The sequence below is a fragment of the Dendrobates tinctorius genome, unplaced genomic scaffold (genome assembly GCF_039654945.1).
Source record: "Dendrobates tinctorius isolate UK_male_01 unplaced genomic scaffold, ASM3965494v1 ptg000162l, whole genome shotgun sequence".
Taxonomy (NCBI): domain Eukaryota; kingdom Metazoa; phylum Chordata; class Amphibia; order Anura; family Dendrobatidae; genus Dendrobates; species Dendrobates tinctorius.
The window spans coordinates 5017491-5039698 of record NW_027361829.1 but is presented as its reverse complement, the minus strand read 5'-3'; the positions used below and the strand labels follow the sequence as shown (position 1 = coordinate 5039698).

General features: G+C 44.5%; 1 long non-coding RNA gene across 1 annotated transcript in view; it reads left to right on the top strand.

Annotated features, from left to right (window-relative positions):
- Nucleotides 1–18779: 18779 nt before the first annotated feature.
- Nucleotides 18780–22208, top strand: part of LOC141052624 (uncharacterized) — a 46721-nt gene continuing 43292 nt past the window's right edge. The window contains exon 1 of the long non-coding RNA XR_012220863.1: nt 18780–18987. This is a non-coding gene — a long non-coding RNA (uncharacterized lncRNA). The remainder of the gene's footprint in view (nt 18988–22208) is intronic.

The following is a 22208-nucleotide window of genomic DNA, read 5'->3' as shown; positions in this document are numbered from 1 at the left end:
ATCTGCGGTTGCATTTCCAACAGATAATTCATCATCAGATTTTTTATGGGCCGGAACCTTGACAATAGCAAAACCATTAGGGTTTTTTGATGCTATCCTGAAAATTGTCTTCAGTGTGTCACTGTGAACAAGAGTCTTATTAGATGAATCTAGATAGCCTCTTTTTTCCCAAACTGACAAGTAATCTGTCAGTGATCTTACAACATAAGAGCTATCGCTGTAGATCACAATGGGACACTGATCATCTGCTTCATTCAGCTGTAGTACCATTTTTACTGCTTCTAGCTCTGCTCTTTGAGCTGAAAAATGACTTGGTAATTTGTGCTTCACAACCTGTCCTCTTTTGGGATAAAAAATGGCATATCCTGAATAATAGTGCCCATCTGAATAGAATCTGGAACCATCTACAAAAATTGGTTCGTCTGTTACCTCTGCTTTCCGTCTGAAAAGTGATGGACTTGGATCCTGAAAAGACTGTAAACAATCATGAGTTTGTCCTTCATATTGCATCAGCTGAGGAAGAACATATTTGGCCTTGTAATCTACCTCAATTTGGTTGGGAGACAATGACAATAACCAATGAGCAAATCTCTGATGTGACACACCTGGGATATTATTCTCAAAGAGAAGTTTTAGTATAGAATGAGGAGTTTGCAAAATGATTTTGTTGAACCCGACAATATGTTCGGTTGCTTTGACTGCAAAGTACACACCTACCAAGTGTCTTGCACAGGTCTCAAAACCTTTTTCAACAGGTGAGAGAAGTTTTGAAAAATAGCCCAAAATTCTCCACTCTTCCCCATGTAATTGCAGTAATACAGCAGAAACAGAAATCTCTGATGTATGCACTTGCAAAGCAAATGGAGCCGAAGGATCTACTGTGGACAAAGCAGGTGCATTTTGTAAATTCATTTTCAATTGTTCAAATGAGGTTTGCTGTTCATCACCCCAAGGACCAAAGTAATCACTGTTTTCACCTTTCAAAAGATCATATAAAGGTCTGGCCTTATCTGCAAAATTCTCAATGAAATCCCTTGAATAATTCATAAGACCTAAAAAATGTCTCAATGCCTTGTGTGATGTCGGAATTGGTAGGGAAGCAATTGCCTCAATTCTTTCCTGCAGTGGCTGCCTTTTTCCTGGACTCAACAGCACCCCTAAAAATCTGACCTCAGTCTGCATTAATTTGACCTTTTTGGTGTTCAATTTCAACCCTGCATCATGCAGCAACTCAAACAATTCTGTCAGAAGAGAAACATGTGTCTCTTTATCCTCTGTAGACAATAAAATATCATCCACATATTGCAGAATGCAATCAGGCCTCGAAAATCTGGATAATACCTTTGCCAATGCCTGATGAAAAACACTAGGTGACAAATGTGCTCCTTGAGGTAACCTGCAAAACAGATATTGCTCGTCCAAGAAAGTAAATGCAAACTTATACAGACAACTCTTTTCAAGAGGTATACTGAAAAAACCATTGCTAATGTCCAGTACAGAGAAGTATTTGGCCTTTGCATTTAACCTTGCCATCATGTCATGAGTATCTGCCACAATTGGTGCGACATTGGGTGTATGCTTATTGAACATCCGTAAATCCAATATCATTCGATAAGAACCATCAGATTTCAAAACACACCACAAAGGATTGTTACTTACAGAATTAGCCTTTCGGATAACACCTTGATCTAACAATTCCTGTATGATCTTTGACATAGAGTCAATTGATTCTGGAGGCAATTTATACTGACGCTGTGGCGGGGGATCACGTCACTCCACATTCACAATAACATCCTTCATTGTACCAACCTCATTCCTGAACTGAGCCCAAAGAGAAGGAAAAAGCTGTACAATTTCTGTCAATACCTCGTCATCATTAGTGTCAGCCACAAATGGTCAGATGACACCACATCATTCAAGCAAATACTTCCAACATGGCTATAATCATTAGGGTCAATGACTACCGGTTTACAACCATTGGAATCTTTCCAGATCACTTGATTTCCTAGGTCAACTACCCATCCGAATTTCTGCATAAAATCTGTGCCAAGTATATTTTCAGAATCACGACAATACCAGATGTCAATTTCTGTTTTGAAAGAACTAGGTATTTCCAAAATCACATTGGGAACTAAGGTTGCTTTAGTTCCACCTTTTCCACTGAAACCGACAATTGTACAAACTGGTGAATCTGGGTTTAGCTTCAAATCAAGGTTTGTAACACTTAACTGAGCTCCTGTGTCAATAAGAAATACAACATTCTGGCCTGCTAAACTTACTTTGATAAATGGTCTTCCACAGTCATCCAATGTAACTCGAGTCACAAATTCCAATGGATGTGGTACAGGAATAGTCTGTGATTGTCAGAAAGATGAAGGAGATGGGAGAAGACCTGTGTCCTTTTTAAAAGACCTTGGAATTCTATCCCTTGACTCTGTTTCCTTCACTATCATTTCTCTGATCTGTCTGATTAATGGTGCATATGGTGACTGTGTTTGTCTGTTGGCAGTATGAGCAGGTGCAGATGATTGTAATGCAGGTGCGGAAGGTGTGGTGTATGATTTTGGCATGAGTCCGTTTTCCCTTCCAAGCTTACCTGTTCCTTGTGTACCCATCTCTGATTCTGCTCTCAAAAATTTCCTGCACTGCCACTTCAAGTGTCCAGGTATACCACAAAAATAACAATGGATATTGTTCCTTTGTGTAGTATTTTTACCTCTATGCTCAATGTAATCCCTGCTCTTGGAGAATACTGTGGCTCTAGGTTTCAGCTGACTGTCTTCCTTCTCATGAACTACCGCTATTTTAGCCTTGACCTGATTTTGTTTCATGGATCTCCTTATTCTGTCAATAAAAACTGTTGCTTCTTGCAATGATGGCTGAGTGTTAGCCAATTGCACTGAGGCAGGATCTAAGTACTTGAACTTCTTTACAAAAAATTTGATCATGGATGCTGGCTCTTCGTGAGGCCCGAGATCCATTACCATCCTATAGGCCTGTTCAAACTTTACCAAAAAAGAGAATGGGTCTTCAGAAATATTTGTTTGTAAACTCCCTAAAATATCAACTGTAGGCATGTCTTCTCCAGTTGTAAACAATACTAATTGTCTAAGTCTGTCTTCTTTTGTACTATGTGTCATTTCATTCTCATCATTTAATCTGGGTGTGGTCTGTAATCTTTTTCCCATATGTGAAGGTAACCAAACTTTGAATATTTTATTCTTTTGCTCATCATTCAGATTGTATTTGTCTGTGTTTGATTCAAAAATGTCCGCATTATAAAAGGCATCCATCTTATCATTGTAATTTGGAATGTCTTTTACAATTTTCATTAACTGATCGTGTATTTTCAGATTAATGCGTGCTGCTCTGTCATGTAATTTCTTCCGTTGTAATTCTACTGCCTCTAATTCCTCTACTGAAGCATCTGGATCCTGCATATTTGGTACAAATGATGATGCAGCAGCACTCTCCTCCTGTTTACCTGTTGATCTTGTGTTAGCAGAAACCCTTTTTATATATTGTCGTAATTTAGACAATAACTCTGTCCTGGTATCTATTTGATCTTCCAATTGTTCAATATGCTCTGACAAAATCAAACAATTTGGACAATCAAAGTAATCCCCGTCAGACTCTTGTGTGTCACCTGGTGTGTCAGTGTGATTAATGTCTTGTGTGACAATGCATGTTTTATAGGTGTTAGGTTCAGTTTTCTCAAAGACTAGGCTATTATACATATGAACTAGCTGCATAACATTCTGAAGTTTCCTTTGTAATTTTCTTACTGAGAAAAACCTTTTGTCAATTTTAACATTTTCTGCCTCACATTGATTATACAAACTAGACCATAATTGGGCATCCGTATGATTATGAATAGAGTTGAGCGATACCGTCCGATACTTCAAAGTATCGTATCGGATGGTATCGGCCGATCTTTAAAAAAAGTATCGGTATCGCCGATTCCGATACCGGAAGTCCCATTCAAGTCTATGGGACTTCCGGTATCGGAATAAGAAAAACCCTTTCCTGCCCTTGTACAGCCTCTCTGGGGTCTGTACGGGCCTTTCGGGGGGCTGTGCCGGCCTGCCAGGGGGTCTGTGCAGGCTCCGGTGGTCTGTGCCGGCCTGCCGGTGGTCTGTGCAGGCTCCGGGGGGCTGTGCCGGCCTGCCGGGGGGCTGTGCCGGCCTGCCGGGGGGCTGTGCAGGCTCCGGGGGGCTGTGCCGGCCTGCCGGGGGGCTGTGCCGGCCTGCCGGTGGTCTGTGCAGGCTCCGGGGGTCTGTGCAGGCATCGTCCGATGGGACTACAAGTCCCATCGGGCGATGCCTGCTACCATGACAGTGATTGACACATTAGCCAATGATGGGACAGTAGTAGTCCCATCATCCGGCTAATGTGGTAAATGTAAAAAAAAAAAAAAAAAAAAAAAAAATTACATGCTACATACATACAACATGCATACTACATACATGCTACATTCATACTACATACTACATACATGCTACATTCATACTACATAAATACTACATGCAACATACACTCACTGGCCACTTTATTAGGTACACCTGTCCAACTGTGTGTTAAGACTTAATTTCTAATCAGCCAATCACATGGCGGCAACTCAGTGCATTTAGGCATGTAGACATGGTCAAGACAATCTCCTGCAGTTCAAACCGAGCATCAGTATGGGGAAGAAAGGTGATTTGAGTGCCTTTGAACGTGGCATGATTGTTGGTGCCAGAAGGGCTGGTCTGAGTATTTCAGAAACTGCTGATCTACTGGGATTTTCACGCACAACCATCTCTAGGGTTTACAGAGAATGGTCCGAAAAAGAAAAAAAATCCAGTGAGCGGCAGTTCTGTAGCCGGAAATGCCTTGTTGATGCCAGAGGTCAGAGGAGAATGGGCATACTGGTTCGAGCTGATAGAAAGGCAACAGTGACTCAAATTGCCACCCGTTACAACCAAGGTAGGCAGAAGAGCATCTCTGAACGCACAGTGCGTCGAACTTTGAGGCAGATGGGCTACAGCAGCAGAAGACCACACTGGGTACCACTCCTCTCAGCTAAGAACAGGCATCTGATGGCTACTTTCAGCAGGATAATGCGCCATGTCATAAAGCTCGAATCATCTCAGATTGGTTTCTTGAACATGACAATGAGTTCACTGTACTCAAATGGCCTCCTCAGTCACCAGATCTCAATCCAATAGAGCATCTTTGGGATGTGGTGGAACGGGAGATTCGCATCAGGGATGTGCAGCCGACAAATCTGCGCCAACTGTGTGATGCCATCATGTCAATATGGTCCAAAATCTCTGAGGAATGCTTCCAGCACCTTGTTGAATCTCTGCCACGAAGAATTGAGGCAGTTCTGAAGGCAAAAGGGGGTCCAACCCGTTACTAGCATGGTGTACCTAATAAAGTGGCCAGTGAGTGTACATACTACATATATACTACATGCATGCTACATACATACTGCATGCTACATACATACCACATATATACTACATATATACTACATGCATGCTACATGCATGCTACATGCTACATACATAACACATATATACTACATGCATGCTACATACATACTACATGCTACATACTACATATATACTACATGCATGCTACATACTACATGCTACATACATACTACATATATACTACATGCATGCTACATACATACTACATGCTACATACATACTACATATATACTACATGCATGCTACATACTACATGCTACATACATACTACATACATACTACATGCTACATACATACCACATATATACTACATACATACAATACATTCATACAATACATACATAGACATACAGTACATATAACATAGAGTAACATACTTACCAATACTTGTCACATTGTTCCCCGAAGCCATTGTCTTTTCCGGGATAAATATTAACATAACAAACCACAAAAATACTCACCCACGATCCGAAGCAGTCCACGAGTGTGTCCCACGACGATCTTGGGTAGAGAACTGCAGCATCAGCTGTTGCTGCCGTTCTCTACGGGCTGCAGGAATCCAATGACAGAAGGTAGGTATCCTTCCGCACTGTATTCCTCCGCCACTTAAAAAAAAAAAAGTCCCTAGTCTCACTTTATGCCATTGCTGTGTGGGAAATTCCCACGCAGCAATGGCATAAAGTGAGACTAGGGACTTTTTTTTTTTTAAGTGGCGGAGGAATACAGTGCGGAAGGATACCTACCTTCCGTCATTGGATTCCTGCAGCCCGTAGAGAACGGCAGCATCATCTGATGCTGCAGTTCTCTACCCAAGATCGTCGTGGGACACACTCGTGGACTGCTTCGGATCGTGGGTGAGTATTTTTGTGGTTTGTTATGTTAATATTTATCCCGGAAAAGACAATGGCTTCGGGGAACAATGTGACAAGTATTGGTAAGTATGTTACTCTATGTTATATGTACTGTATGTCTATGTATGTATTGTATGAATGTATTGTATGTATGTAGTATATATGTGGTATGTATGTAGCATGTAGTATGTATGTAGTATGTATGTAGCATGCATGTAGCATGTAGTATGTATGTAGCATGCATGTAGTATATATGTAGTATGTATGTAGCATGCATGTAGTATATATGTAGCATGCATTTAGTATGTATGTAGCATGTATGTAGTATGTATGTAGCATGCAGTATGTATGTAGCATGTATGTAGTATGTATGTAGTATATATGTAGTATGTATGTAGCATGTAGTATGTATGTAGCATGCATGTAGTATATATGTAGTATGTATGTAGCATGCATGTAGTATGTATGTAGCATGCATGTAGTATGTATGTAGTATGTATGTAGTATGTATGTAGCATGCAGTATGTATGTAGCATGTATGTAGCATGTAGTATGTATGTAGTATGTATGTAGTATGTATGTAGCATGCAGTATGTATGTAGTATGTATGTAGTATGTATGTAGTATGTATGTAGCATGCAGTATGTATGTAGCATGCATGTAGTATATATGTAGTATGTATGTAGCATGCATGTAGTATGTATGTAGCATGCATGTAGTATGTATGTAGCATGCATGTAGTATGTATGTAGTATGTATGTAGTATGTATGTAGCATGCAGTATGTATGTAGCATGTATGTAGTATGTATGTAGTATATATGTAGTATGTATGTAGCATGTAGTATGTATGTAGCATGCATGTAGTATATATGTAGTATGTATGTAGCATGCATGTAGTATGTATGTAGTATGTATGTAGTATGTATGTAGTATGTATGTAGCATGCAGTATGTATGTAGCATGTATGTAGTATGTATGTAGCATGTAGTATGTATGTAGCATGCATGTAGCATGTATGTAGTATGTATGTAGTATGTATGTAGCATGTAGTATGTATGTAGCATGCATGTAGTATATATGTAGTATGTATGTAGTATGTATGTAGCATGTAGTATGTATGTAGCATGCATGTAGTATGTATGTAGTATTTTTTTTTTTTTTTTAACATTTAACACATTAGCCGGATGATGGGACTACTACTGTCCCATCATTGGCTAATGTGTCAATCACTGTCATGGTAGCAGGCATCGCCCGATGGGACTTGTAGTCCCATCGGACGATGCTTGCACAGACCCCCGGACATCAGCACAGCCCCCCGGCAGGCCGGCACAGCCCCCCGGCAGGCCGGTACAGACCCCCACAGGGTGCACAGACCACCGGCAGGCCGGCACAGCCCCCCGGCAGGCCGGTACAGACCCCGGGCAGTCCACACAGCCCCCCGGCAGGCCGGCACAGCCCCCCGGCAGGCCGGCAGAGACCCCCGGAAGGCCCGAAATGACGGCGCATCATGATGCGCACACACCGCGCATCATGATGACGTCAGGCCGTCAATCAACTGAACTTCCAATTCCGATGCCGAATTCCGATATTGAAAAAATATCGGAAGTCGGTATCGGAATTCCGATACAGCAAGTATCGGCCGATACCCGATACTTGCGGTATCGGAATGCTCAACACTAATTATGAACAAACTTGAAATCTATGTTACTTTTCTTAGCATAATCATGTATAAAATCCATTATATTTTTTTCTCACCTATTGAGAGTCTTTCCCGTCAATGGATGGTCCTCTGTGTCCTTATGCAATCCTCAGATCTCCGTCTGGATGAGACGCATGCAGCTCTTTACGATCCTCACCCGTCGTCTCCAGGTTCAGTCTGATCCTTGTGCCGTGAAATAGTGGAATTCCTGAGGAGGCTTGTACAACAGGTGGTTTTTAGCAGATTTTCTCGTGCCCCCCTTGTACAATCGAGGAAGGAATGCCAGCCAAAATTAGCACAAAAGAGCAGTCTGGCTAAGGCTCGCCAAAATGAAGGAAAAATATATATCTTCTTGCACGGTTGAGAATCAAAAGTAAAGGCAATGTTGAATTGAGGATAAAATAAATCTTGTTTTTAATTGTTCATTTCAAAAAGTGATTACAAAAATGAAGAAAAGTAAGTTCATGACATGCAATAATTATTTGAAGAGAAAACGAGCATTGTTCTTACATATAGTCTTGAGCAGCTGTGTTGTCCGGGTGTTCGAGAGTCTCAAGGGATATGAGATCTACTGAACAAGAGTTAGGCTGGCTTTATATACTATTCTGACCTATAAACTACAACCACATATGGTGGCTTGCCACTATGTTCATAACTTCTTCCATATTAAGTGAACCCTAGTTATTTTAACAATATGCATACAGTTATTTATGCATTACCTTAGTCTGAGATATTTAAGCCTAAAGTCTGAGATCTTTAGAACCATTCATTATCTCTAAATAGTCACATTTTGACAGCTTTGACAAGTGACCTATAGACATTTGACAAGAGAGACAGCTGTATGAACCAAGGAATCCAGAATAGCTCAGTCACACTCTAACCAGAGCCTCTGCTAGCTGGACTAGACTCTGTATGTGAGAATTAATCTATATATTTTTTTATTATAGAAATACTGATATTTTACATATCTTATCTGTGTTTTGGTCACGTGTGTGCATCCATTGAATTGACTTGGTTTCAATTCTTATGCTTGCTCAATAAGCCCTGCCCCCTTTTTTAACACACTTATTCATTTATCTCTGGAGCCTGCGCACTAACTATTATAGTTGGGATTTCATGGTCATGCGCTCCTGATACATGTTATTCTTCTTTAGCGCAGTTTCAGCTGGCAAATCATTGACTTCCGGTGTTTTCATTCCAACTACTGGAAGTTGGGTAATCCCTGGTCACATGTTCCTGCTTGAGGCCTTGTCTATGTTGACCAGCAGTAAGACATCACAGCCTACAGGTGTTGTGAACACTTTTGACCTGGCTTCTGAGTTTTGGCTCCCTCTGGTGGTTGCTGCTGGTAATGGAGCTGGTCTGGCTGACAGAAGTTAATCATCTGAGGAGGATGATTGGAGGTTAGGTGTTACAGGCTGGAGATTTAAGTGAGCGACCTTCCCTCAGTTGTTGCCGGTGATTTGTTTTTTTCCTGAGCATTTTTGAAATCTGCTTCCCTCCTGCTTTGTCCAGCATCTTTCAGATAAGTTATTTGTCTGCTTTAATCTTTTTGCATTTGATTGATTTTTTACTTTTCTTTGACTTCTGCTTTGCTGGTGTGAGTTCAGCCTTGTTCCCTGCTTGGACCTGTGCTGGGCTCTGTTCCATAAGCTCATGTCAGTCTTTCTAATCCTGTTATATCAGTATCTTTTGTTTTGCGTCCAGTTCATACCAGAGTTCTGATTTAACCTAATGTTACTGATCAAGCTGAGAAAACTTTATTGGCATTGAACCAGGGTCAGGAAGCGGCAGAGTTATATGGTCAGAAATTCCAAAAAGTGGGCGGTCCTTACTAAATGGAACGATGATGCCCTAGCGGCTCTATTTCGGAAAAGTCTGGCAGAGACTAAAAGATGTTATGGTGGGATTTCCTGTCCCCTCTGGTCTCAACGACTCTATGTCATTAGCCATTCAAATTGACAGACGTTTACGCGAACGTAAAACTATGCTAGAGGCGATGTTGCCTTTCGAACAAACTTCTGAGCCCATGCAGTGTGATAGGGTTTTTTCTAGGGCTCAACGTCAAGAATTTAGAAGGCATAATAAGCTGTGCTTCTTTTGTGGGGACACCTCTCATATTATTTCCGTCTGCCCTAAGCGGGAAAAATGTTTTGCTCACTCATTTGTTTTGTGCAATGTACAGCCTAAATTTCTTTTGTTGGTTTCCTTGATCTGCTCCTTTTCTTCATTTTCTGCTAAGGCTTTTGCTGATTCAGGAGCAGCCCTGAACCTGATGGATTTTGACTTTGCCAAGCGTTGTGGTTTTCCCATGGTACCCCTGCGAACTCCTATTCCTTTCATGGGTATTGATGCTACCCCTTTGGCGGAGAATAAACCCCAGTTTTGGACCCAGGTGATAATGCAGGTAGCCTCGGACCACCAAGAAAATTGTAAATTTTTGGTGTTGCATAATTTACATGACATTATTGTACTGGGTTTTCCTTGGTTGCAGACCCATAATCCTTTTCTGGATTGCAAAATCTGTGTCTGTGGTTAGTTGGGGTTGTCAATGTGTTCTCAGTGACACTCCTGTTTTCTCTACCTCTCCCCAGTCTCATGATGTTCCTGACTACTTGGCTGATTTCTCTGATGTATTTAGTGAGAGTAAGTCTGCGTCTTTGCCTCCTCATAGGAGTTAGGATTGCGCGATCGAGTTAGTGCCTGGTTGTAAATTTCTCAAGGGTCGGCTCTTCAATTTATCTGTACCTGAAAATGATGCTATGTGATCTTATATCAAAGAGTCATTGGAGAAGGGTCATATCAGACCATCCTCTACACTTTTAGGTGCTGGCTTTTTCTTTGTGGCCAAGAAAGATGGCTCATTGAGGCCATGTATTAACTATCATCTCCTTAATAAAATGACTGCTAAATATCAGTATCTGTTACCCCTGATTTCCGATTTATTCTCCAGAGCAAAAGGTGCTAGTTGGTTTACCAAGCTTGACCTTAGGGGGTGTATAATCTTTTCGCATCAAGCAGGGTGATGAATGGAAGACGGCGTGTAATACTCCTGAGGGGCATTTTGACTACCTAGTGATGCCTTTTGGGCTCACTAATGCCCCTTCCATCTTCCAATCTTTCATGAACAATATTTTCCGGTATTTTGTGGACAAGTTTTTCATCATTTATTTGGACAATATTTTGATTTTTTTCCAATGATTGGGATTCTCATGTGGAACATGTTCGGATTGTATTCCGGATTTTGAGAGAAAATGCTCTGTATGTTAGGGATCGAAATGTCTCTTTGGCGTACAAAAAATGTTGTTTTTGGGATTTATTTTGTCCCCGTCCGCTATTGAAATGGACCCGGTAAAGGTCCAGGCAATTTATGATTGGGTTCAGCCCACTTCCTTGAAGGCTCTCCAGAAATGTTTGGGTTTTGCTAATTTCTACCGTAAATTCATAAGTGATTTTTCTGGTATTGTTAAACCACTGACGGATTTGACCAAAAAGGGCACTGATGTGGTGAATTGGTCTCCGGAGGCAGTCTCGGCGTTTCAGGAACTTAAGCGGAGATTCACTTCTGCTCCTGTTCTACGGCAACCTGATGTTTCACTCCCATTTCAAGTGGAGATTGATGCTTCTGAGATTGGTGCAGGAGCCACTTTGTCTCAAAGAGATCCGGTAACCTCTAAGATGAATCCTTGTGCTTTCTTTTCTCGAAAATTTTCCCCATGTGAACGTAATTATGATGTGGGGAATCGGGAATTGTTGGCTATGAAGTGGGCGTTTGAAAAGTGGAGACACTGGTTGGAGGAGGCCAGGCATCAAGTTGTGGTCCTCACCGACCACAAGAACTTGATCTATCTCGAAGTGGGCCTTGTTTTTCATGCATTTTAATTTTGTGGTCTTCTTTCTTCCGGGCACTAAGAATATTAAGGTGGATGCCCTCTCCAGGAGTTTCTTTGCGGATTCTCTTGATGTGACTGAGCCTACTACCATTCTAAATGAGGGTGTGGTTCTTTCTGCTATTTCACCTAATTTGAGACTTGCCCTGGAGGAATTTCAGGAGGGCAAACCTGAACGATGCCCTATGGGGAATTTGTATGTCCCTGACCAGTGGAGGAGAAGATTAATGTCTGAAATTCATTGCTCTGCGTTGGCTGGTCATGCAGGTATTTTTGGTACCAGAGACTTGGTGAGTCGGTCTTTTTGGTGGCCTGCTTTATCTCATGATGTCAGGAATTTTGTGCAGTCCTGTGGGACTTGTTCTCGGACCAAACCCTGTACTCGTTCTAGTGGATTTTTAGTGGCACTGCCGGTGCACAGGAGGCCATGGACCCATATCTCAATGGATTTTATTTCAGACCTCCCTATCTCTCAGAGAATGACTGTTATCTGGTTGATCTGTGATAGATTTTCCAAGATGATCCATGTTGTATCACTGCCGAAGTTGCCATCCTCTTCTGAGTTGGTGCCTTGTTTTTACAGCATGTGGTTCGTTTCCACGGTATTCCGGATAACATTGTTTCTGACAGAGGAGTCCAGTATGTTTCCAGATTTTGATGCACAATACAAAATAATATTTGTGGTGCCGTGTTAGCCAGAAAAATAGATGTAAATATTTATGTCCCCCCAAAAATTGAGAAAAGTATTAAAGGAGTGATACCTTTATTGGCTAACCAGAGAAATTATATTTGCAAGCAAGCTTTCAGGGCTTGGCTAGATTACAAGTGAATTACTGAGAAGAGACTGCAACATTTAAAAAGGAATTACAACAGGACATGAGGTGATACAGGCCAAGGAAATCAAATTAAGGTTTTTGTTACACATGCAAATGAGGTCCAAGTGTTTTATTAGAGATTTGAAAACCTTCTTGTGGAGGTGTGAACTGTGTCCATTGTAATGAGTCATGAATCCAGGTCAAATTCAGTCCCATTGTTAGAGATTAAAACATATTTATAACATTGAACTCCCAAATTTTTCCAGGTCTAGAGAAGTGTATTCCTACAGATGTGTCCAGCTCATTTTTTATCGTATGTCTATGAGATTCATCTTTGTTTGAGGTTTTTGTTTAGTTTCTCCTATGTTTGTCCCTGCATTGCACCTTGTACATTGTATCATGTACCCGACATTGGAGGATGTACATGAAAAATAGTCAATGATCTTATAGTCTTGATTTGTGTTGGGTATGGGGACTTTATCTGTTGGTGATATGTGGGTGCAGGTCTTGCATTTCTTACTTTTACAGGGGACTGTGCCTGTCTCTGATGGTGATGCGAGGGCACTTCTGACAAGGATATTCCTTAGGTTGGGAGGCTGTTTGTAGGAGAGCAGTGGCAGTTCTGGGAATATTGCTTTCAGTCTGTGGTCTCTGTGGAATATGGGTTGGAGGTCAGCGCCAATTTTCCTTAAAATGTTCATGTGAGGGTTTTACATGACCACAAGCGGCATCCTGTTGTTATCCTCCTTGTGTTTGTAATCCAGGAGGCGGCTTCTTGGGATCCTTGGAGCTCTGTGGATCTGTTCATTAATAACAAGTGAATGATATCCTTGGTGTAGAAATGTTTTCCTAAGTTACAGTAGTTGTAGTTGTCTATCCTCGGTCCTGCAGCTGCACAGCGGGAATCCAGAGCCTTGCAGACTGTGGAGACCTGTGTGTCGTAACCAGTGCCCTCCCCCTCCCTCCAATCCCGTAATGAAACACAGACAATCCTAAGTGGGTTGAACAGGTCGGTCACAGTTTATTAATTACATAATCAGAGAAGGGCAATTACACTTTGTAACGGGCGGCTCGCGCCGAGATCCTGTCCGCATTCGACAGGCAAGTTGGCCCAATGAGCGGTTACGAACCTTTGCCCTCCTCTGATTTTCCCGCCACGGAGGATCCTGTGTATACCCTACATGGAACTCCGACCCCCACCCATCAGCGTTAGGGCCTGTTCAACCCCCTCCTGTAAACCAGTCAGAAAAATATCGAGGCCAATATCCGTCTGGTGAACTCCGTCCGGTCTTAATAGTCTTGTGTTATCCCCTTGCAGCTGGTAGTGACGAATTACGATACTGCCTTTACCTCTCACAAATTTTCCCATCCGGGCGTTGAATTTCCTCCTTGTGCGCTCTATGGCTTTTTTATCTCTTGCACCTCACCAGACAGCCCTTGGTATCATCTCTGACCACAGCAGTATCATATTTGTGAATAAACAGGGGAGCCGTTCTATATCCGTTGTCATCCATTTATACAGATCCGCCACCTTTTGCTTGCCAAGATCATTGCCACCCGCGTGTACCACCATTATCACCGGGCGCTTTGCCCTACTTGATAGGTCAACCATCTCTTTGAACATCTGTTTCCACTGGAGGCCTCTGATACCCCTCCAGTTAACCTCTAGGCCCAGGAGGTAAAGATTCCTTCCTCCCGGACGCAGTTTGGCCCTTTTTTCCGCCCAATAGACATAGGAATGTCCCACAACCCAAACTTCAGCTCCTGCAAGAGATAACATATGTTAATTCAGCAAATCAGGTCTTATGTATCTGCCGAAGCATGCGGATTTCCAACGCCCCATTCTCTGCACCTCGGCCTCTGACACTCCTGCCCTAGCTGCTTCTGTGGCTGCCCCGATACGGAACGAATGTGTCCCGTACTCTTTTGGATTTGCGCCGGTTTTTTCCAAGCATAGCTTAAAAATTGCTTGGAATTGGTACTTTGTCTGTATGATTGAGGAAAAATTTACTTGCGTGCTTTATTGTGGCGTATCTTTCGACGATCTTTAGCGGGCAAACAGGGCCATTTGATGCTTTAACCAGAACCCATGAGCCCCTACCAGTGGGATCGCACTTGGATTTCATAACCCGAATGCGCATAACGTCGCTGCATATAACTATGTCCTCATTAATTAGGCCACCTTCTGATGCGTTTTTTGACCGTGGTAGTAATTAGCTGATGTGCAGCGCTCCGAAAAAAGCAATTGCAAAGGCTGCAGATGTGAGGACCGCCTCGTATTGTGATGTGCAGACTGATGGGGATATGGAAATAATGTCATGCAATAGTCTCAGTGATATGGGGCGGCGGCATTCTTGGCTTGGTTGAAGCCTTTTCCATCCTTTGATGGCTTGCTTAATGAAAAAATACTTTGTTACATCTGCCCATCCCATTAATTGAAAGAAAAAGGCTAACCCCGATAATTTCCGTTGCGCCGATGTCCCCGACGACCCACTTTCCTTCAGCTGTACTAGAAACTCCGCCGTCACTGAGCCTCGTGTACGGTCGCATCTATCGACTGGCCAACCCTGAATTAATGAGCACCACTCCTGCCAAGCCTTACCATAGACCTGCCAGGTATCCGGCGACACGGAGGCATGGATTAGGGGCATCAGTGATTGGCCACTATGTCCCACAGGGATAGTGGACACTGAATACCCCGTGTTTGCGCGTTGGGATGCTGGATTCTAAAAGCCTGCCAATTGGAAAATAACAATGCATTAATCATATTGTCGTCTACTTACGCCACAACGGTGGCTCTACACCAAATATTGTTTTGTAGGTATAGCAGCGCTAACCGACGTAGTAGAGCAAGTATGGGTAGAGATGAAGATGACATGTGGTTTAGACACCTTGCTGTTTTCGTATTTTTTGTTTGGAAATGAATGTTGCTATTTTTCAACTGATTAGCCCATATCTCAATGGCCGCCACTATTGCAAATATTTCCCATAGGGCTGGATCACGACCCCAGCTTGATGTGGTCCATAGCTCCGGCCAGTCGTTTTTGCACCATTGGTTTTTGTAGATTGCCGCAAAACCCTCTTTTTTGCTCCAACCTATTGCCAACCCCAGGTCCTTGCTTGCAGTCTCTCTCGCAATGACACATATGTGACCGTTGTACGATTGCAGGAACGTCTGCCATACTAGTAAATCTGCTTTTAGCGCACGATTGAGCCTAATTTTATGGCCGGGTTGAGAAGCGCCCTTAGTTGCCAATGATAATCTGCGTGAGAAAACCCTGCCGACCGGCATTACGCGGCAGGCGAACGTCAGTAGACCCAATAATGCCTGCATTTGCTGAAGTGTTACCTTATTAATTTTGCAGAAGCCTTCAAGCATCTGCTGCGTTTTTTGTATTTTATCCACCGGTAAGCGGAAAACCATCAGATCGGTATCTATCTCGATGCCTAAAAAGGGCAATATATTGCATGGTCCTTCTGTTTTTTCGGGCGACAATGGTACCCAAATTGCCGTGAGATAGTTTTTCTCTAGTAGGTAGGAGCAGAGTTTAGAATTTCTGGGGCCGACGAACAAAAAATCGTCGAGGTAATGAATTAGGGATTTGCTGCCTGTTTCATACCGAACCGCCCAATCCAAAAGGGTACTAAATAACTCGAAATAGTGACAAGAGATGGAACATCCCATTGGTAAGCACATATCAAAATAATAGTGCTGGTCCACTTTGCATCCCAGTAGGTGGTAACATTCGGGGTGCACCGGTAGTAACCGGAATACCGATTCTATGTCGGATTTAGCCAGCAGGGCGCCGGGTCCGGCTGCCCGGACAAGGTCTACTGCCTTATCGAAGGACGCGTATGTGACAGACGCTTCTTCTGGGGAGATGGCGTCGTTAACAGATTCACCCTTTGGATGAGACAAATGATGGATCAGGCGGTATTTACCGGGTTCCTTTTTTGGGATAATACCTAATGGCGATATTCTGATATTTTTGAAGGGCAGTGACTGAAAGGGGCCTGCTATTCTACCTAATTCCACCTCTTTTTGTATTTTTTGTCTTAGGATTTCAGGGAATTCACGAGCAGATTTTAAGTTCTCGGATACGGTTGGCGTTCTTGTAAACTTGAAAGGGATAAAAAAGCCGTCCATAAAATCTGATAGTAGTTGCTGTGCCGCTTTTTTATTGGGGTAGCGATCTAGCCAGGGGGCCATCGCGTTTACGCTCACTGGGGTTCTGCCTTGCAGGCGCTTTGTATGGCTGTCGAGTGCACCTTGATGCTGGATGTCCCCCCCCGCAAGCTGAGCAATCATGTCTGAATTTGCATAGCGCGTGGAAACGGCAGTTTCCCTCGTTAAACAGCCAGCAGGCCCTGGGTTTTCGTACGACCACTGAGTTTTGACCTGTGGCTGCGGAGTAATTAGTGGCCGTAGCTGAAAAGGGGGGCTGCTTCTGCGACAGCATGAGACGCAGCCACACGTCTGTCGCTTTAACTCCCCAGCCTAGATCGGGCTGTAGGGCCAGCCGCCTGCGGAACTCCTCGTCATACCGACGACAGGCTGAACCACCATGCGATTTGTATGAACTATATATCGTGTCTTGATATATAAATAATTCGGAGCAGCGTTCCGTATGCTTCTGGCCCATAATACAGCCCAATACTGCGAAGGCCTGAAGCCAATTGTTCAAAGTAAATGCTATTTTTGGTCTATTCCTATCATATCCCCGTTCGTTAGTTTTATCCACCGTTTGTTGGTCAGCTGATAACAGCGACCATATGTCAACATAATCATTGTTCCAGATTTTTTGCCTAGTCTCCTGATCTATGTGAGCGCCTAGCGGGCTGATCCCGCAGAAGAAGGCGTCTTTGTGTAAACTCGCTGATTGTGTAGTTGTAGTGTTCGCCACTGAGTCGCTTGGATGCGATAGGTGTAGAATTAGGTCCTTTATCGCTGAGGTTAGCTCCTTCTCTTTTACGTTACCCCCATGGTGTAACAGTTCACCGCCAGTTTTTGAACACTCACCGCTGTGTGATTCTGGAGGAGTGAACACCGATCCTGGAGGAACCCCGGCTCCCGCTGATGTTGACAGGGTGATGTCACAGGATGGGGAAACTCTGGCACCCGCTATGACGGTGGACTGGCCGATGTGTTGTCTGGAAACCAGGGAAGCTTGAGAAGCGCATTCCTGGCTGTTAGCCAATGGTGGAGCGCATGACGGACTGTCGTGCGCTTGAGCCAGATTACAACCATGTGATGGTGGAATTACGTCTCTTTCTCGTGCGACTGCATGGCAGCTGGTGTAGCTGGAAGCCGAGGGGGATGGTTCTCCCCGGCTGATATCCCTGGAGGGTGCGTGCGACTTAGTGCGTTTGCCGCGTACCCGATGTCGGCCCTCTGGACTCTGGGACTGGGATGCGTCGGACACCTCAGATGTGGCTGATGAAAGCCATCCTAAGGCCCGCTATCTGCGGCTGCTCCTATGGGAGCTGCGTCTGCGATGGTAACGGGAAGGGCGTTTAGAGGGGTAGCGGGAATGGTGACAGGTGCTGCTGGAGGTGGATTGGGAGGACGTGTGGCGTCTACGCCTGTGTCCGCCGTTACTATGTAGTGACTCAGAGAGGGCTATATCATTTGCAGGCGGGGGAATAGTGGCCGTAGAGGGTCCCGTCCTGCTGCTTAGTAAGGAGGTGGTGAAGTGGTTAATGGATTCAGTACTGGGATATGGTGGGGCATGGGTTAATGGGACATCTTTATTAGGTACTTGGGCTGTGGGGGGAGGTGTAAATGTCAGTATGCTTGGTGCCACTAGTGAAATATTACATTCCTCTATACTTTGCTGTTGCGGAGCGCTGTGATCGGACCGAACAGGGCACTCCCCAGCTGCTGCATTATGTGTCCTGCAGGTCTCTCGGTACCCCTGAGCAGGCATAGAGGGTGCTCCTGCCAGGGGAAGCATGGAGACCTGGCCAGGACTTCTCTGATGCAGAGGGGATGGAGTGGGCAGGGCCTGGAACTGTGACATCAGGCAGTGGGCGGGGCCAACCGGAGCTCGGGACCGACGCTTCCCGGCCTGCTTCCAGGGGGCGTGCGGTGTGGTGGAGGCCGGGCCCCCAACTTGCAGGCGCTCCATATGCCGGGGGTGCCGCTCGGTCCTGCGGCTTCCTGGCGCCGGGGCAGAACCACCCGGCACCACGGCCTGCGCCGGGGGGCTCGGCCCTAACAACCTGGAAGAGGAGGCCCGGACCGGAAGACCATGGTGAGCGCCCAGCACGGGGGTGGGGGCGCGAGTAACAGGGACCCCATCAGGGGAGAATGGCACCGGCGCTGGGCTGGGGCTGCTAAACGCCGCGCTGGGACGACATGCGGCACCGCAGGTGAGCTGCTGAGCAGGGAGGAGCACTGGGGAGGCAGGCAGTGTTGCTGTGGCAGGGGCAGGTGCAGGGAAAGGGACAGCAGAGAGCCCTGGGAGGTGAGCGCTAGTGCTGCTAATAAAAGCTTGGGTCCATTGCTCACCTTCCTGTGCTGCTCTCTGCCACAGGGCCTCAAACCAATCTTCGGACATGCTAGCACAATAGCAGGATAGCTTCCAGGTGTCCAAGGGGAGGGAAAGAGGGATTTAATAGCACAGACACCTGGCTTTAACCCCTGTAGGTGTGGCTGTAGGACCCTTCCCCTTTAAGAACCATTGGCCCGGCAGGGTCATCCCAATTAGTGCATCACCAATGGGCTTGGTGTGAGGGGGGGACTGCGCACTGGCAGTATTTTATTGTTGTTTGTTATATGGGCTCCACAGTCAGAGGGGCAATCCTTATACAGTTCTGCACCTGCCATTCAGCAGTCTCCCATTCTCCACCGACCGCTCAGGAGCCTGCACAGCAATCCCGGTGTCTCAGGTGCTCTGCTCAGACCTGCTCTGTGGGTCTCGCTGTTGTTGCCACCTCTGGGCCAGCAATGGCAGCACAGGCTGCTCAGCAACGAGCCACTCCAGAGGCTAAGTCCTCCAGTTGCTCTACTGGGCATGCTCACGACACGATCTCCATTGGAGATCGGGAGTCACATGCCCAGGTCCTTCTCGTGATCTGATTGGTCCATCTCAGGGATCTGGAAGCTTCCAGAAGGTCCCAGCTATAAAAGGTTTGCATGGCCGCTTGGCCATGCGCTAGTATAGTCTCTAGTTATATGATACCATGAGAGAAAAGAGAAAATGGTGTCTTAGAAAAAGTAACAAATTTTATTTTTTTATAAATAATTCATAGTATTTAAATATTCAGATGATACATGAATACCAAAATGAACAAGAACAGTCAGTGCTAAGTAAAGGGGAGATCACAGTGAGAGTAGCGCTGAGCGCACTGAGCGTTTAATAGCATCAAGTGAGTCAAGCGCTCAGTAGACCATAAGGCAAAATGTCAGGCTTACCAGAGAGGGACAGCGGACACCAAGAGGAGGGTGTGGATCTCCCCTTTACTTAACACTGACTGTTCTGGTTCATTTTGGCTTACCTTGCTGGTAGCAACCATGCGCCAGGCTTTCAATTTTTTTGAGAGTTACTGTGGCACCTTGGGGTAGTCTCCTTCTCTGCATTTTAACTGGTATTCGTGTATCATCTGTATATTTAAATACTATGAATTATTTATAAAAAAATAAAATGTGTTACTTTTTCTAAGACACCATTGGCTCTTTTCTCTCATGGCATCATTTGCTTCTGAGCTGGTGCTTTTTCTCTCTTGGATTTCTGCCGAGTTCTGGCTGTCCGAGTCATGTATTGGGAATTTTGTGTTATATTATAGTCTCTAGTTGCCTACTGTGTGAATGATGTTGGATGCATGAACCTGCGAATGACTCATTAAGATCCCCTCCCTCTGATATTGCGAGTGTGTACAGGGACTTAGGCTTAGAGTCAGCGCAAACCAGTGGCAAGCCACAAGCCACAGCAGCAGCATCAACAGTGCTAGCGTCCGACAGTGCACCTGCTACCGGGCATTGTCGATTAGCGGCAGTGTCTGTTGCCGTGCTGCAGTCTGCAGCTCCCCTTAGCGTCCGCAGTAGCGACGCCGCACACATGGTAGGTCTAGACAGACACTGACCCTCTGCCTAGGGTTCAGCGCCTGTGGCCAGATACCGTGCGTGCACTTCTCTGAGACCTGTGGCATTAACAGGCTCAGCCTTTTGTGTTTAACACAAAGGCATCTCTGTGAATTAACAGAGATCGCTCAGCGCACCAGGGTGACGTTCAACCCGCGTGCATCATACCGCCATATTGTATGCCCGCCATTATCTAGCAGCAGTGTTTACACCTTCTGCATGGTGGACCCCGGGCGGCGAGCGCACTTTACGTTGTCTTATATTTAGTGCATTCCGCTGTCCCTAACAGTTGTCTGAACAGATCCGAAACAAGGATCCTAAGAAGCAGCCGTCTGGATAACAAACAGAAGGAGGATAACAACAGGGTGCCGCTTGTGGTCACGTACAACCCTCACATGAACATTTTAAGGAAAATTGGCGCTGACCTCCAACTCATATTCCACGGAGACCACAGCTTTAATCTTTTTGCATTTGATCCATTTTTTGCTTTTCTCTGATTTCTGCTTTTCTGGTGTGAGTTCAGCCTTGTTCCCTGCTGGGACCTGTGCTGGACTCTGCTCCATATGCCACAGCAAATGTCAGTCTTTTCAATATTTCTAATCCCCTGTTATATCAGTATCTTTTGTTTTGCATCCAGTTCATACCAGAATTCTGATTTAGTTGGGGAGAGGTCATGTGGCCCCAGTATTTTTGCATATCAGACGTGTTGGATTTTTTCTTAGGGTTTTTTGCTTGATTGCAGACAGTATCCTTTCTTGCCCTGTTCTATCTAGACAGTTTGGGCCCCATCATTTGCTTACTCTATTTTCCGCCTGTGTATTGTGCCTTATCTTGTCTCACCGGCAATATACAGTCATGGCAAAAAGTATTGACACCCCTGCAATTCTGTCAGATAATATTCAGTTTCTTCCTGAAAATGATTGCAAACACAAATTCTTTGGTATTATTATCTTCATTTAATTTGTCTTAAATTTAAAAACACAAAAGAGAATGAAGCAAAAAGCAAAACATTGATCATTTCACACAAAACTCCAAAAATGGGCCGGACAAAAGTATTGGCACCCTCAGCCTAATACTTGGTTGCACAACCTTTAGCCAAAATAACTGCGACCAACTGCTTCCGGTAACCATCAATGAGTTTCTTACAATGCTCTGCTGGAATTTTAGACCATTCCTCTTTGGCAAACTACTCCAGGTCCCTGATATTTGAAGGGTGCCTTCTCCAAACTGCCATTTTTAGATCTCTCCACAGGTGTTCTATGGGATTCAGGTCTGGACTCATTGCTGGCCACCTTAGAAGTCTCCAGTGCTTTCTCTCAAACCATTTTCTAGTGTTTTTTGAAGTGTGTTTTGGGTTATTGTCCTGCCGGAAGACCCATGACCTCTGAGGTA